We start from the raw sequence: 14,107 nt of genomic DNA on the forward strand, positions 1-14,107 counted from the left end.
TAGAATTGGGGTGATCTATAGGCCTCCAGGGCAATCCGAGGAATATGACAACAAGATGGTGGATGAAATTACCCAAATGGCAATAAAGGGAGATATTGTGGTTATGGGTGATTTCAACATGCCTGATGTTGACTGGAATATCCCCAGTGCCCTTACATGCAAAAGTAAGAATATAGTAGAGGCCTTTACAGGAGCAGCTCTGGCACAGCTGGTTAAGACACCAACTAGAGGGGAGAATATTCTAGATTTAGTTTTTACGAATGGGAATTGGGTTTCAGATGTCAAGGTGGGAGAAAATTTAGGTTGCAGTGACCATCTATGTTTGTGGTTTGATGTAAAAACTCATTGTGAGCAATCCTATAATGCAACCAAAGTATTGGATTTCAGAAAAACAAATTTTAATGCAATGGGAGAATATTTAGATAATGAATTAAAGGGGAGGGATAAAATGGCAGGAGCGAGCACCCAGTGGACTGTATTAAAAAAGGCCATCTTAAAAGCCACTGGACTGTATGTAAGACAAATAACTAAAGGTAAAAGGAAGAAGAAACCGCTATGGTTTAGCAATGATGTAAGGGCTATAGTCAATGAAAAAAAGGCTGCCTATAGGAGGTATAAAGAGTCTGGAAGTATAGCTGATAGGGAGGTATATAAAATGAGACAGAAGGAGGTGAAACAGATAATATATGCTGCTAAAGCCTCAAAAGAGGAAGAAATTGCCAAATCTGTAAAGAAGGGGGATAAAACCTTCTTCAGATATATTAATGATAAGAAGAAGAAAAACTGCGGCATCACGAAGCTTAGTACCGGGAATAATACATGCATTAATGGGAATAAGGAGATCGCTGACCATTTCAATAGCTACTTCTGTTCAGTTTTCTCAAAAGACACCTTACAAAATAATACTATAGAGGGATATAGCATTGCTTCCAGCTGTACGGATTCAGCTCCAGTGATCTTAGAAGCCGATGTCTTAGAAGAACTTGAACGATTAAAGATAAATAAGGCAATGGGTCCAGGTGGCATCCACCCCAGAGTTCTTAAAGAACTCAGATCTGTCATTGCTACCCCCCTGACTGATTTGTTTAACCAATCCTTGTTAACAGGAGAAGTTCCTGAGGATTGGAGAATGGCCAGTGTTGTGCCTATTCACAAGAAGGGCAGTAGAGAAGAAGCTGGTAACTACAGGCCAGTTAGCTTGACATCAGTTGTAGTTAAAATGATGGAGACTCTACTCAAAAAGAGGATAAATCAGCACCTAAAAAACAATAACTTATTAGACCCAAATCAGCATGGCTTTACTGAAGGCAAATCATGTCAGACTAATCTCATTGATTTCTTTGACTATGTCACAAAGGTGTTGGATGAAGGTGGTGCCGTGGATATTGCCTACCTGGACTTCAGCAAAGCCTTTGATATGGTTCCACATAAAGAGCTGATAGATAAATTAGTGAAGATTGGACTTAATCCCTGGATAGTTCAATGGATTTGCAGCTGGCTGAAGCGTAGACATCAGAGAGTTATTGTTAATGGCGAGTATTCTGAGCAGAGTCAGGTTACAAGTGGTGTGCCACAAGGATCTGTTCTGGGTCCTATTCTTTTTAATATATTTGTGAGTGACATAGGGGAAGGTTTGGTAGGGAAGGTTTGCCTATTTGCCGATGACTCTAAAGTGTGCAATAGGGTTGATATTCCTGGAGGCGTCTGTAATATGGTAAATGATTTAGCTTTACTAGATAAATGGTCTAAGCAATGGAAACTGCAGTTTAATGTTTCCAAATGTAAAATAATGCACTTGGGGAAAAGGAATCCTCAATCTGAGTATTGTATTGGCAGTTCAGTGTTGGCAAATACTTCAAAAGAAAAGGATTTAGGGGTAGTGATTTCTGACAGTCTCAAAATGGGTGAACAGTGCAGTCAGGCGGTAGGGAAAGCAAGTAGGATGCTTGGCTGCATAGCTAGAGGTATAACAAGCAGGAAGAGGGAGATTATGATCCCACTATATAGAATGCTGGTGAGACCACATTTGGAATACTGTGTTCAGCTCTGGAGACCTCACCTACAAAAAGATATTGACAAAATTGAACGGGTCCAAAGACGGGCTACAAGAATGGTGGAAGGTCTTAAGCATAAAACGTATCAGGAAAGACTTAATGAACTCAATCTGTATAGTCTGGAGGACAGAAGGAAAAGGGGGGACATGATCGAAACATTTAAATATATTAAAGGGTTAAATAAGGTCCAGGAGGGAAGTGTTTTTAATAGGAAAGTGAACACAAGAACAAGGGGACACAATCTGAAGTTAGTTGGGGGAAAGATCAAAAGCAACATGAGAAAATATTATTTTACTGAAAGAGTAGTAGATCCTTGGAACAAACTTCCAGCAGATGTGGTAGATAAATCCACAGTAACTGAATTTAAACATGCCTGGGATAAACATATATCCATCCTAAGATAAAATACAGAAAATAGTATAAGGGCAGACTAGATGGTCTTTTTCTGCCGTCAGACTTCTATGTTTCTATGTTTCTATGTTTCTACTGTCAACCCTGGTTTCATAAATGAAACACTAGTGACAAAGGTGGGATCCCAGACAGAACCGATGGCCATGATCTCTTAGGGCTGAGTCATTTTCAGCTGAAACACACTAACAAAAAAGTGCTGACCCTAGTCACTAGCCAAGCAACTAGTTACAGCCAGCTAGATTGGGAAGCCATCACAAGTGTTGCTGGAGTTTGCAGATTCTAAGACTATTTTTATGCCAGTTTTTTTCCATCTGGTGACTGACTACAAGCTTCTCTTGGGCTTGTTGGCTAGTGACAGACAGACTCCCCACATTCTCTACCCTCACATGTCTTGGTGGGTTAAAGTTTTTACTTCATACTCTTATCAGGTCCACTATCGCCCTGGCAAGCAGCTGAGCCATACTGATACCCTCAGCTGCTGCCCCCTGTCCTTGGCCCTGGAAGACCCTGTGTGCTCCTTGGCCCTGGAAGACCCTGTGTGCTCGTTATTGATGAGTGACAGGGCCCTGTTTTGGCTACACAGATTGACTCCCTGTCCAGCTCTTATCATATCTAGTCTCAGATTTTGGACTGTGTGCACAGGGGGTAATCCCAATGGCCTCTGGTGCCCGAATTCCAGCCATACTACAGCCATACTACAACAAGCAGCACAAGCTTTCAGTCTTAAGAGGGTGCCTCCTATGGGGACAGAGGGTAGAGTGCCACCTGAGTTGAGGGACACCATACTCGGATGTTTGCATTCTGCCCACCCTGGCATAGTGGGCATGAAATCCCTGGGGAGCAGCTACTTATGGCGGCCCAAAATAGACCAAAGGGTTGAAGACTGGTTAGCTAAGTGCCAGGTTTGCCAGTACAATAGTACCTCTAGATACGAGCTGCTCCACATGCGAGTATTCTAAGATACGAGCCACGAGGGGAGAGAAATTTCTTTTCGAGACCCGAGCTCAAATTCGGGATACGAGCCGAGCGTCCACTAGGTGGTGCAAGAATCCTTGCTTCTGGTTATGTCCGAGGCGAAAAACAAAGTCTAAAGCCATTTGTTCCAGATACGAGTTGTTCGACATACAAGCTCCCTTCTGGAACGAATTAAACATGTATCTAGAGGTACTACTGTAATCCAGACCATCCCCACCAGTGGTCCCGATACATGAATGGGACACTCCAAGATCACCCTGGTCATAACTCTACCTCGAGTTGGCCAGACCTTTTCACGGCCAGACATTCTTAGTGCTTGTGGAAGCCTATTCAAAGTGGGTGGAGCTGGCGTTAATGCTGTATACTTCGCCTGAAGCTGTTATAGCAATACAGTATTAGAGAAGTTGTTTGCTACTCATGGGGTACCAGACATCTTAGTGACAGATAACGGGCCCCAATTCACTTCTGCCACCTTTCAGGTATTCTTAACTAGACAAGGAATATGCCATGCTACCATGGCGTTGGCTGTCAGTGGATTGGGCTGCCTGGGGCATAGAAATTGCTATGATAGCATATGAAAATATTTAATGGCACAACCTATCACCCCGTGCCAGGCAACCGGCCTGAGTTTGACGGAATTGCTCATGGGTTAGAACCCAACTCGAGCATCTGCACCCCGGCTATGACACCAGACAAAAGCCCCACACCGTAAACCAGCAGAGAACTGGCATCTAATTTTTTTTAATCCCACCCTTGCCATAACTCGTTGCTTATCAGGAGAGGGGAAACAAGGTCTGATGCTGTTCATTTCCCTTTTCTCCAAAGAAGTGATGCTGCATTCTTAAGAGTTTGGGCTGAGATGTCTCCAATCTTTCATCCCTTGAAGAACTTTGAATGTTCACTCTTCTCTCTTTCCTCGCACCTGTGATTCTCTTCCCTTCTCTCTCCTTCTCTTTTGGTGCATAAACCATGCAATCGAACACTTGAATGAGTCCTAAGCTGGGCTTTTTTTCCATGCCATTGTCCGTATAGTATAGCATTTATGGCCTTGGTTGGGTCACAGATCAATGGCAGATGGCACTTCATCACTTCTGTTAGGGAACACATTTTCCTCTATGCTATACCATTCCTTTCTGGGATAGAGGGGAATGTAATCTGATGTATAGTTATGTGCTTCTTCAGATATTTTTTTAATGTCTGCTGCCATATAGTCATTCCCTTTTGCATAGAAGTTGGGGTTCTGTCACTTCTGCTGCTCATAAAAGCTACAATTTGTGTTTGATCTCTGTGTGGTTTGTGTGTATTTGTTCTCCTCACCCCCAATCAATGATCCATGATTCCCTTATATGAAGCATATTTTCTTAGAAATTATTGGAGCCATGCAATGCTAGCTTAGTCATCAATGGTTTATGGTTTATGGTTATGACCTTTAAAGCCCTTCATGGCATTGGACCAGAATATCTCCGAGACCTCCTTCTGCCACACGAATCCCAGCTACCGATTAGGTCCCACAGAGTGGGCCTTCTCCGGGTCCCATCGACTAAACAATGTCGGTTGGTGGGCCCCAGGGGAAGAACCTCCTTCTCTGTGGCGGCCTCAACTCTCTGGAACCAGCTCCCCCCAGAGATTAGAACTGCCCCTACCCTCCTTGCCTTTCGTAAACTCCTTAAAACCCACCTTTGTCATCAGGCATGGGGGAACTGAGATATCTCCCCCGGGCCTATACAATTTATGTATGGTATGCTTGTATGTATGTCTGTTTAATAATGGGGTTTCAAAATATTTTAAATTGTAAATTATTAGATTTGTCATGAACTGTTTTTTATTGTGTTGTGAGCCGCCCCGAGTCTACGGAAAGGGGCGGCATACAAATCTAATAAATAAATAAATAAATAAATAAATAAATAAATAAATAAATAAATAAGAATGAATGAATGAATGAATGAATGAATGAATGAATGAATGAATGAATGAATGAATGAATGAATGTCATATGTTACATGGAAATATCCTACCTTATTTTTGGCATTTCAAATTGGGACATATAACATCTTCCCAGAACTCAGAACACACATTGCAAAACAATCAAGTAGCCCTCAAGCTCCAACTACTCAGAATATAAATACCTAGTTTAAAGTGCATTTCAATGAACACACATCTAACTAACTTGATCTAACGTATATTACACTTCATGACTTAGTGGTAAGATTACAAAATCCAGGCTGGTCAAATCCAGACAACCATTAGACAGTGACAAAATGCTAGAGTTTTCTGTATTTCTTTTCTTTCATTTCATGGTAATTCTTATCTGATGGTAGTTATAGTAGCCCTGAAGACTATGTGGCTAAATAAAGCAAGTATAAACTTACAACAGATGAAAGAAGCACTTTCTGGTCTGTCAAGAACACTTGGAAGTGGCTAAACAACACCAGAAGATTGGGATTTGAACTTGATTCTCCCCTTGTCTAGTACTTTAATTACAATCTTAAATAATAATACATGAAGGATTAAAATAGGAAGATGGGAAATGACCGATAAAAATCACATTACTTTCTTTCCCAATATCTTGCTATATTTAAATTTTGCTTTAGACACTCATTTTTAACATGGATACTAAAAAGATTTTCATATTTGGCTAAATCTATTTAACAAATATCACAGAATCATTCGGGTCACAGATTTCTAAGCATCTCCTCACATAAGCCTCTGGTGCCCAGGAGGATAAATCAACAGAGCTGCTAATTGGTTTCCCTTTTGTTTGGTTGCTTCTATATCTGCTCCAGAGACAAGAAAATATAATTAAATTCCTAAGCCAGCCATTTTTAATCCAGATAGCCAGTAAGACCAATCAGTTGAACTAGGAAAATATAAGATGTGCGTGTATTGTTTAGAATCAATATTCTTTGTCCGAGACATCTGAATTTAAAATGTATTGGCAATTACATTATTCAGAGGCTAGCTTTTCCTCACTTTTTAAAAGTCAGTCAACTACTGCATATTGATTTTGATTCTTTTTAATGCAAAAATACCCTGCTATTTTCATGTGCATCCACATAATACTGGGAATCCTGGGACAGAGGTCTGAGTACCTATACTACTGAGTGTGTTTGTTAGAATATACATCTTGTCTCAACAGTAAATTGCCCAACTTCTTTCATGCCATTCTTTAGTTCAACATGAAGGAACTTGGAATAGAACTGGAAAGGTTCCATCAGTTTTGGTAGATTTTGTCTCTCCTGTTGGCTCAGCAGGTTCATCATTTGACTGACCATCTGGAGAATAATTTAGTTCTGACAGTGAAGCAAAACATGAGTAACTTTTTTTTTTAGCAATCAAGTGATTTTGCTAGAAGTTACCTATTTACTGACAATTCACACTAAGCTCAACTTCTTGACTTGAGGTGACAGGAGACTCACAGGTATGGTCCAATGTTATTGTGAATGTTGGCTAAACTATAATATTCAGTCTTTCCCTGGTATTCCCCATGCTAATGTTGAAGGTGTTTACATGGAGAACTAATGCACCTATTCATCTGCTTTAATTAAAACTAATACTTGTACTATGGTCAGTTCACCAGGTAGAAGAACTGTGGGTATTTGGCCACTTCACACTGTGAAATCTCTGGTCAACGTACAGAATTAACAACACTAGAACACACAATAGTTCAAAACCTAAACAGAAGAGTCCAGAAAAAGAACCCCAATTAAAAAGCCAAAATACCACACAAGAGGTTAATTGTCCATTGTAATTAAAAGCCTGAGGAAACAGTCAAGTTTTGAAGATTCATTTAAATAGGGTCATGCTGACTTTTATTCAGGGATGTACTTAGTCTGTGACCAAACACCCGGAACAAGAGAATGATGCATTTGTCTAAATTCATTCACTATACTTCTAGGCAACAGTCTGAGACTTTCTACTTAACAACACTTAAGCTTCCTTTGCATTCTCCCTACCCCATATTATGGACAGTCCTCGACTTTCAACAGTTTGTTTAGTGACTGTTTGTTTAGTCCTCCCTACCCCATATTACGGACAGTCCTTGACTTTCAACATTTTGTTTAGTGACTGTTCAAAGTTACAACGACACTGAAAAATGTGACTTATGACCGTTCGTCTAAGTTACGACCTTTAGGGCATCCCCATGACCACATTATCAAAATTAAGATGCTTGGCAGAGGGTTCCTACTTATGACCATTGCTATGTCCCAAGGTCATGGGATCCCCTTTCATGACCTGATGAGCAAACTCAACGGGGAAGCCTGATTCACTTAGCAACCGGATTGCTAACTTATCAACTGCAATGTTTCATTTAGCAACTTGTGCCAAGAAAGGTAAAAAAAAAATCACTTAAAATGCCTCACTTAGCAACATATATTTTGGACTCAACTGTGGTCGTAAATTGGAGACTACCTGTACTTTCTCCCAATAAGAACCAAGAGGCTAATTGTGGTTTGCGTTTGAACTCTTACTCAAGGTGAGTTATCTCTATAGTCTTGTATTCACCAGTATGTACTTTTGGTTCTAGCTAAACTAGGAAACATACTAATTTATTTTATTCTCTTATGATTTATCATTTTTGATTACTCACCAAGGACTTGAGGATAAGATAACAGATAAAAAACAAGGGAAGAAGATCTATGAGCATCATTAACAAGGAATTACATAGTTAAGAGGATTGTATCTAAGAATAAGGGATAAAGAAACGTTTCAAAGAAATACATTTAATGTTCCCAAATGAGCTCAATGAAACAAGTGCAAGCTGTCAGCTGCGTGACAAGTTCACTATTAAGGACAGGGGTTTATTTCTGTCTTGTCACTGGCAGATATTGAAGGAATGGTCACTTAACATTCTTCAGTCAGACTGTTCTCCGTGGATTTATATAGCCTTATAACATTGTGGGAAATGTTCCCAGGGATTCGTTCTCCCCTTTGCTTCCCAAGCTGTAGTCCAAGCTGTTCCACTGCCTTAAGAAAAGTCTTTATATATGTTACCTGTACAGAAAATAGAATGTAAAAGTTAGATTAAAAGCACTGAAATGACCACTGTACTAACAAATCTATAGTTAGATAGGTTATACAGGATATTTTAGGATGCTGCTAATTCAGATCAGGAAAATAGTTTTTTGTCCTGGAATTTGGGGAATCATAATACTAATCTATCTCATGAAAGTTTAGTTTCAGAGAAGTTGAGAATCCACAAAAGTATCCAGTTTTTCAATGTATAAAGATCTCCCAACTTGTTTTCAACCTTCCTATTACTTTACACTTCTATCAAACCCAAGAGTAGAGATCATGAGAAAATTCCCCCTCCTTCCAGTGGTTCTTTAATGAATAGGATTCAGGGATAGTCAGAAACAGTTGCAGATTGATAGAGAGGTATAACTGAATAGGTCAAAACTGGAAAGGTTTGTGCATGCATCTGTTTACAATCCAATTCCCAACACCCCTACATTCACATCTACTATATAGGGCTTCCCATGTTTAGTATAGAGGTGAGCTGCTTTTTCCTCATCATGTAAGAGATTTCTGTAAATTGGTTTACATATTAATTGTGTCTTGAACAGAAGCAAGGAGAAACAGGGAAAGAGCTAGACAGGGGTTTAGCCATCCATTTTCTCTCTGACGAGGTTCTTTTCCCTTCACTTTTTGTAACATTTTTTCCTCTTCTGTCCTTCTGCCCATAACAGACTATGGTAGAGTTCTCTTGCCAAAAGCTTGAATTAATTAAAATTAATTGAGGGGTATAGTAAATTATTTAGGGGGGCTTCTAGTGAAGTAAAGTTCACAAATGGCCCACTTCTGCTTTAACACAAAGACCTAAATGTAGTATATTTTCTCGTCTGACTTGTGCGTACAAAATTCTTGATATGTGTGGGCGGTGTCTTAATCACATTACTTATTGCAGAAGACGTGTAAACAAATCTGCTCTAATGATATGTTTTGTTTTGCTTGTTTTTTGTAATAAATCTTCAGAACTCCCTAAGGTCCAGGGGCTGGATCTGACCCACGGGGCAGTGTGACCACCCTGGAAACAATGAAGGGCTGGCCAACAGTGCCTCTGCAAGCAAAATGGAGCTTGTGGGGGCTGTGCGTGACTCTCCCTGAGATCCATTTTCACTGTCAGAGAGTGGCAGGAGGCTGTCACAGCCGAAAATGGAGCTATGGAGCCCTTTTTCACCAGCAGAGTGCTTCAGCCATCACAGGCACCCCTGTGGCCACAGCCACTCTGGCCACCCCTTGAGGTCAAACACAACCTGCTGCAGCCCTCAATGAAATTGTGTTTGACATCCCTGCTCTAAGAGAATCAAGCATGCAAAGATATTGAAGTAGAGTTGTGAACATGATCATACTACCTGTCTAGTTTAGGTCTAGTTTAGGAAAGAACAAAAGCAACATGAGAAAATATTATTTTACTGAAAAAGTAGTAGATCCTTGGAACAAACTTCCAGCAGATGTGGTTGGTAAATCCACAGTAACTGAATTTAAACATGCCTGGGATAAACATATATCCATCCTAAGATAAAAATACAGGAAATAGTATAAGGGCAGACTAAATGGATCATTTTCTGCCATCAGTCTTCTATGTTTCTATGCTTCATTTGGTCTGGCATTTACACTGAACTAAGAGCATAAGTATGCCAAGAGACATTATTAAGTTAAAGGGGACCTCAATTCATGAACTATGAGCTGCCGTTCCATAATTAAAGCTTCATAGCAATACCCATTCTTTCCAAATATAATTATTCTGATGAACCACAAATCAGTGGACCAACTGGAAGTGAAATTAGTTTGGTTATTTTTTCCATAGCATCATCTCAGCATTCAATTCTTTATTAAGTTGTAATAAAAGTTTATTAAGTTGTAATAAAAGGAAGAAGAGAAAACTTCACAGAGATATGGTATATTTTTGCAATGAATATGGCATTTTCTGAATTTAGTATTCACCATATTAGGAAAAAGCAACTATGAATGCTTTGTTTTATCAAAGCTACCGTAAAGTGTATTTTAGACCTTTGTGATCCTAACTGGTTAAGTGATGGTCAGAAATTCTTAAACAGTTGCTTCGTGATATCATGGTTTTCTTTTCTTGATAGGCAAATATAATTTGGATAAAATTACTGCATATTCAACTTTGGAAAACTTATAATTCTCCTTAACTTCACAGTTCCATTTACACAGTGGTGAGATCTGGAATGTACCACTTACAGCATTGATGAATATATTTTGCAGGATTTTAAATGGTTTTAGGGAGTTGTAATGCAATTATAGAACTTGAAACTGACATAGTGTATGCAGTTTGACCTCTTTAGAAAGTTTGCTTGATATATGGAACTTCAGTAGTACAGATAGATAAATTATTTTTAAAAAGTTTCAATTTTATTACATTCACTGAATGCATTGTTTGGATTTGATAGGGCTTTCTCATTCTATGTCAGTTGTTAATTTTAGAAATATGGTGTGTTGAAAACATTTCTAATCTAAGTCTCTGTGAAAATTAACATTTCAAGCTTTTTTAATCATTTCTGTTCTTGTTTCTTTCAGTAAGCAATAACTGGACCAGGAAGTTATAGTTAGAAGTTCACCCTTTGTCCCTCTCTCAATGGATTCCAAATCTTCAAAGTAAGATATTTGATCTACTTGTTTTTTCTACTTCAGTATTTGTGTTATACAAATTAGGGTGCATTTTTTCAATATCTACATCTATCAGTATGTCCATTTACACTGCTTTTGTACCACAACAAACAATGCTGTTCTTGTTCAGAAATAAGTCCTATTGAATTCTACAAGCCTTTATTTCAGAATATGGCAAGTTTAAAATCCTTTCTTTTGATATTATCTTGAAATCATATTGCATAGGCTCTGAGAAGCTATGTCTCTTGACAAATGTGTTATTGTACAGCTAGACTCACTAAATATGAGAGACCCAATATTTCTTGTCCGGCCAAGGAAATTTTGGCTATGAATTCTTGTACTGCTTGTTTATAAATACAAAACAGAAGAAATAACCTATCCACTCTATTTCTATATTTCAATACATTGCTTCAGGAAATAACATTTACTTAACAATGGTAGTTAACAATCTTTAACTGTGTCCATCACAGAGCAGTATATATCAAGCAATTAAAACTATAATGATAATAATGAAATAATTCATTCACAAGCAATGTAAGGATAAGTGAAATGATTCCCAGTCAACCTAATATAGGATTCTTCCTCATAACCTTCCTCATAACCATAAGGGGAAAAAATGCCAACATAAGAACCTACCTTTACTACTCCTCAGAAAAGAAGCTAGACAATGTTGCTATTTTTGCAAATTATGTTCAGGAAATCATTAGTGGAGTCTCTGCAATCTGATTCCCACTGACCCCAAGTTGTGTGTTGGAGAAAATATGTACAGTAGGATAGATTTAGGTGCATAGTTCCCTCTAAGCTGAGCAGTGAGCAATCGCTCACTTAAAAATCATCATCAACTCAGAGTTTTTCAAACCTGCCCAGAAGCCGAGAGGGAAAGAGTGAGAGGGAAGGAGAGAGAGAGGAAGAGAGGAAGAGAGAGAGAAACAGATAGAAAAAAGAGAGGAAGGAAAAGAGAAAGAAAAAGAATGGTAGTAAGGAAGAGAGAAAAAAATCAAAATCTAGTTTGAAAGTAGCTCAACTATTTAAGTGGCATTTTAATATTGATAGAGTTGCCCTATTATGAGCTCACTGTTATAGACACACAGTATGTATGTATGTATGTATGTATGTATGTATGTATGTATGTATGTATTTATTTATTTATTTATTTATTTATTTATTATTTCTGTGCCGCTCAGACACTATACTTTTCCGCCCACCCCCCCAAAAAATTAGAGGGAACACTGTTTAGGTGTTCTGTATACATATTTCTGTATGTGTCTGTTGCCATGTGGATGTCAATGTCTTGATTTCCTGCAAGTCCCGGAGGATCCAAAGGTAATATTCCTCTTTTGAAGAATACATTTGTCTCAGGAAAGATCTTGGGAGTTCTTCCATCATTTTGAAAAGAAAAAAAAGAGAAATATAGGTGATTTTTCGTTATTTTGTGTTGTGGTTCAGCCTGGGACCCCTCCGGGAATGGCTGATTTGCTGTCGGTGTCCAGCTCAGAGGCTGAGGACCAGGAGGGGCAGACTGACGAAGAAGCTGAATCCCAGGCTGAAGATGAAGGACAGCCAGAGTTCCACCAGGGGGAGCTCTCCCCAGCAAGCAGCCTGGATTCCCTGGGGGAAGATGCTAGTGACTTCATAGATATGCGACAGAGGAGAGCTAACGAGAGAAGAACGCAATTGGCTAGGTATTTCCAGCATTAGTGGTTGCAGCTGGGTTTGGGTGTGGTGCTCTTGGGAAAGGAAAAAGGGGGCCCCACCCTTCCTGGCTTGTGGAGTTTTATCTTGGAGATTCGTGAGACCTGTCTGTGAACTTTGGTGGCTACAATCCTGGTTTGTGCCTTGGACTATTGAAACCTTGGGGGGGTGTGCCAGCAAGCAGCTTGTGAAATTGACTGGACATCAGGACCCTGTTGTACGTATCTGTAACCTGTCTGCTGTGAAGACAGGTTTCTCCGTACTGAAGGAGCGGGTCCAGCAGTCACATGGGTTGCTCATGTCCAATCCGGTGGAACTGAGCCTAGTATTAAAAAAGCTTGCCGGATCCGCCCCTTCCCCAGAATTCGCTCAGTTCGCATATCCTGCGGTTGTATTGTGATAGCTCGTTCAACATTCTAACACCTTCCCTTCGATCTTTCCTTCAAAAAGTAGTAAGATTTATTGTCTTTATTTAATTACTTGCACTAATTGCGCCAGCCGTTTAAAAGAGAAAAAGAAAAAAAGCGGCTCGGCTTTTTTCCTTGGGAGAAGTTGCGGTTTCGTTTTCCCCCGGCGGTTTTGCCGGTTACGATTCCTGCGGCCGCTTGTGGATTCTTTTAATCCTTTGGCCTGGAGGTCCTGGTGCAAGTATTTATCATTGAATTATTGATTATTTATTGTATACAAATATTTAAGGGCTTATAAAATACCTCCTGCGGAGTGAGACGCCTTCTAGTCTCCTGGACTTAGTCGATCGCTTTTCCCTTAAGAAATTCTACGGAGCGATTTTTTTCGGCGCGAAGGCCTTCGCGCCCTTTTTTTAAATTCTAGGCCTCTCGTGTTGGCCTTCTGCCAGCCGCGTAGGCCTCAGTCCACCGCGTGGATCCGGGAGCGGGCCTTGGGGGTCCCAGGCTAAATTCTCCACCGGCTAAGCCTCCAACCAGAGTGCCTTGGTTTACTTAATTACAAAGTTTAGGGAGGCTGGCCCCGCTGGATTTGGGGGCACGAACTCTGGGTTTGCCCAGATTGTCCTCACGTTTCAGCAGCTTCGAGGCCTCGAAGCAGGATCCATTCCTCTTGGGAAGTCCTTGAAATCTTCTCCTTATAATTCAGTTATTGGCTCAGCCTTGTCTTCTGTTAATTGTCAGACTATGGCTACTTTTCCCAAGAGAGGCACAACTAAAGGTCCCAGAGAGGCCAGGCCTACAGGCGATGAGATTACTAGTATCCCCCAGGCCTCTTCCTCCTCTTCTCCAGGGGCCCGCCCCTCGACCAAGGTCACCAGGGCCGAGAAGAGAAGGGACCTAGCCCTACAAAAAATTCATGACAAATCAGCAAAACGT

At 40.1% G+C, this 14,107-nt stretch overlaps 1 protein-coding gene across 3 annotated transcripts in view; it reads left to right on the forward strand.

The window, feature by feature from the left end:
• The window catches only part of LINGO2 (leucine rich repeat and Ig domain containing 2), a 932,046-nt gene that overhangs the window by 336,479 nt on the left and 581,460 nt on the right, over positions 1-14,107 (forward strand). For 2 of the 3 annotated variants that reach the window (XR_011558292.1, XM_070742463.1), the window contains exon 3: positions 10,983-11,060. The exons of the other annotated variant lie outside the window; for it this stretch is intronic. The gene's annotated coding sequence lies outside the window, so the exon portion shown is untranslated. The remainder of the gene's footprint in view (positions 1-10,982; positions 11,061-14,107) is intronic. 3 annotated transcript variants of the gene reach the window in all.

The sequence above is a fragment of the Erythrolamprus reginae genome, chromosome 2 (assembly GCF_031021105.1).
Source record: "Erythrolamprus reginae isolate rEryReg1 chromosome 2, rEryReg1.hap1, whole genome shotgun sequence".
Taxonomy (NCBI): domain Eukaryota; kingdom Metazoa; phylum Chordata; class Lepidosauria; order Squamata; family Dipsadidae; genus Erythrolamprus; species Erythrolamprus reginae.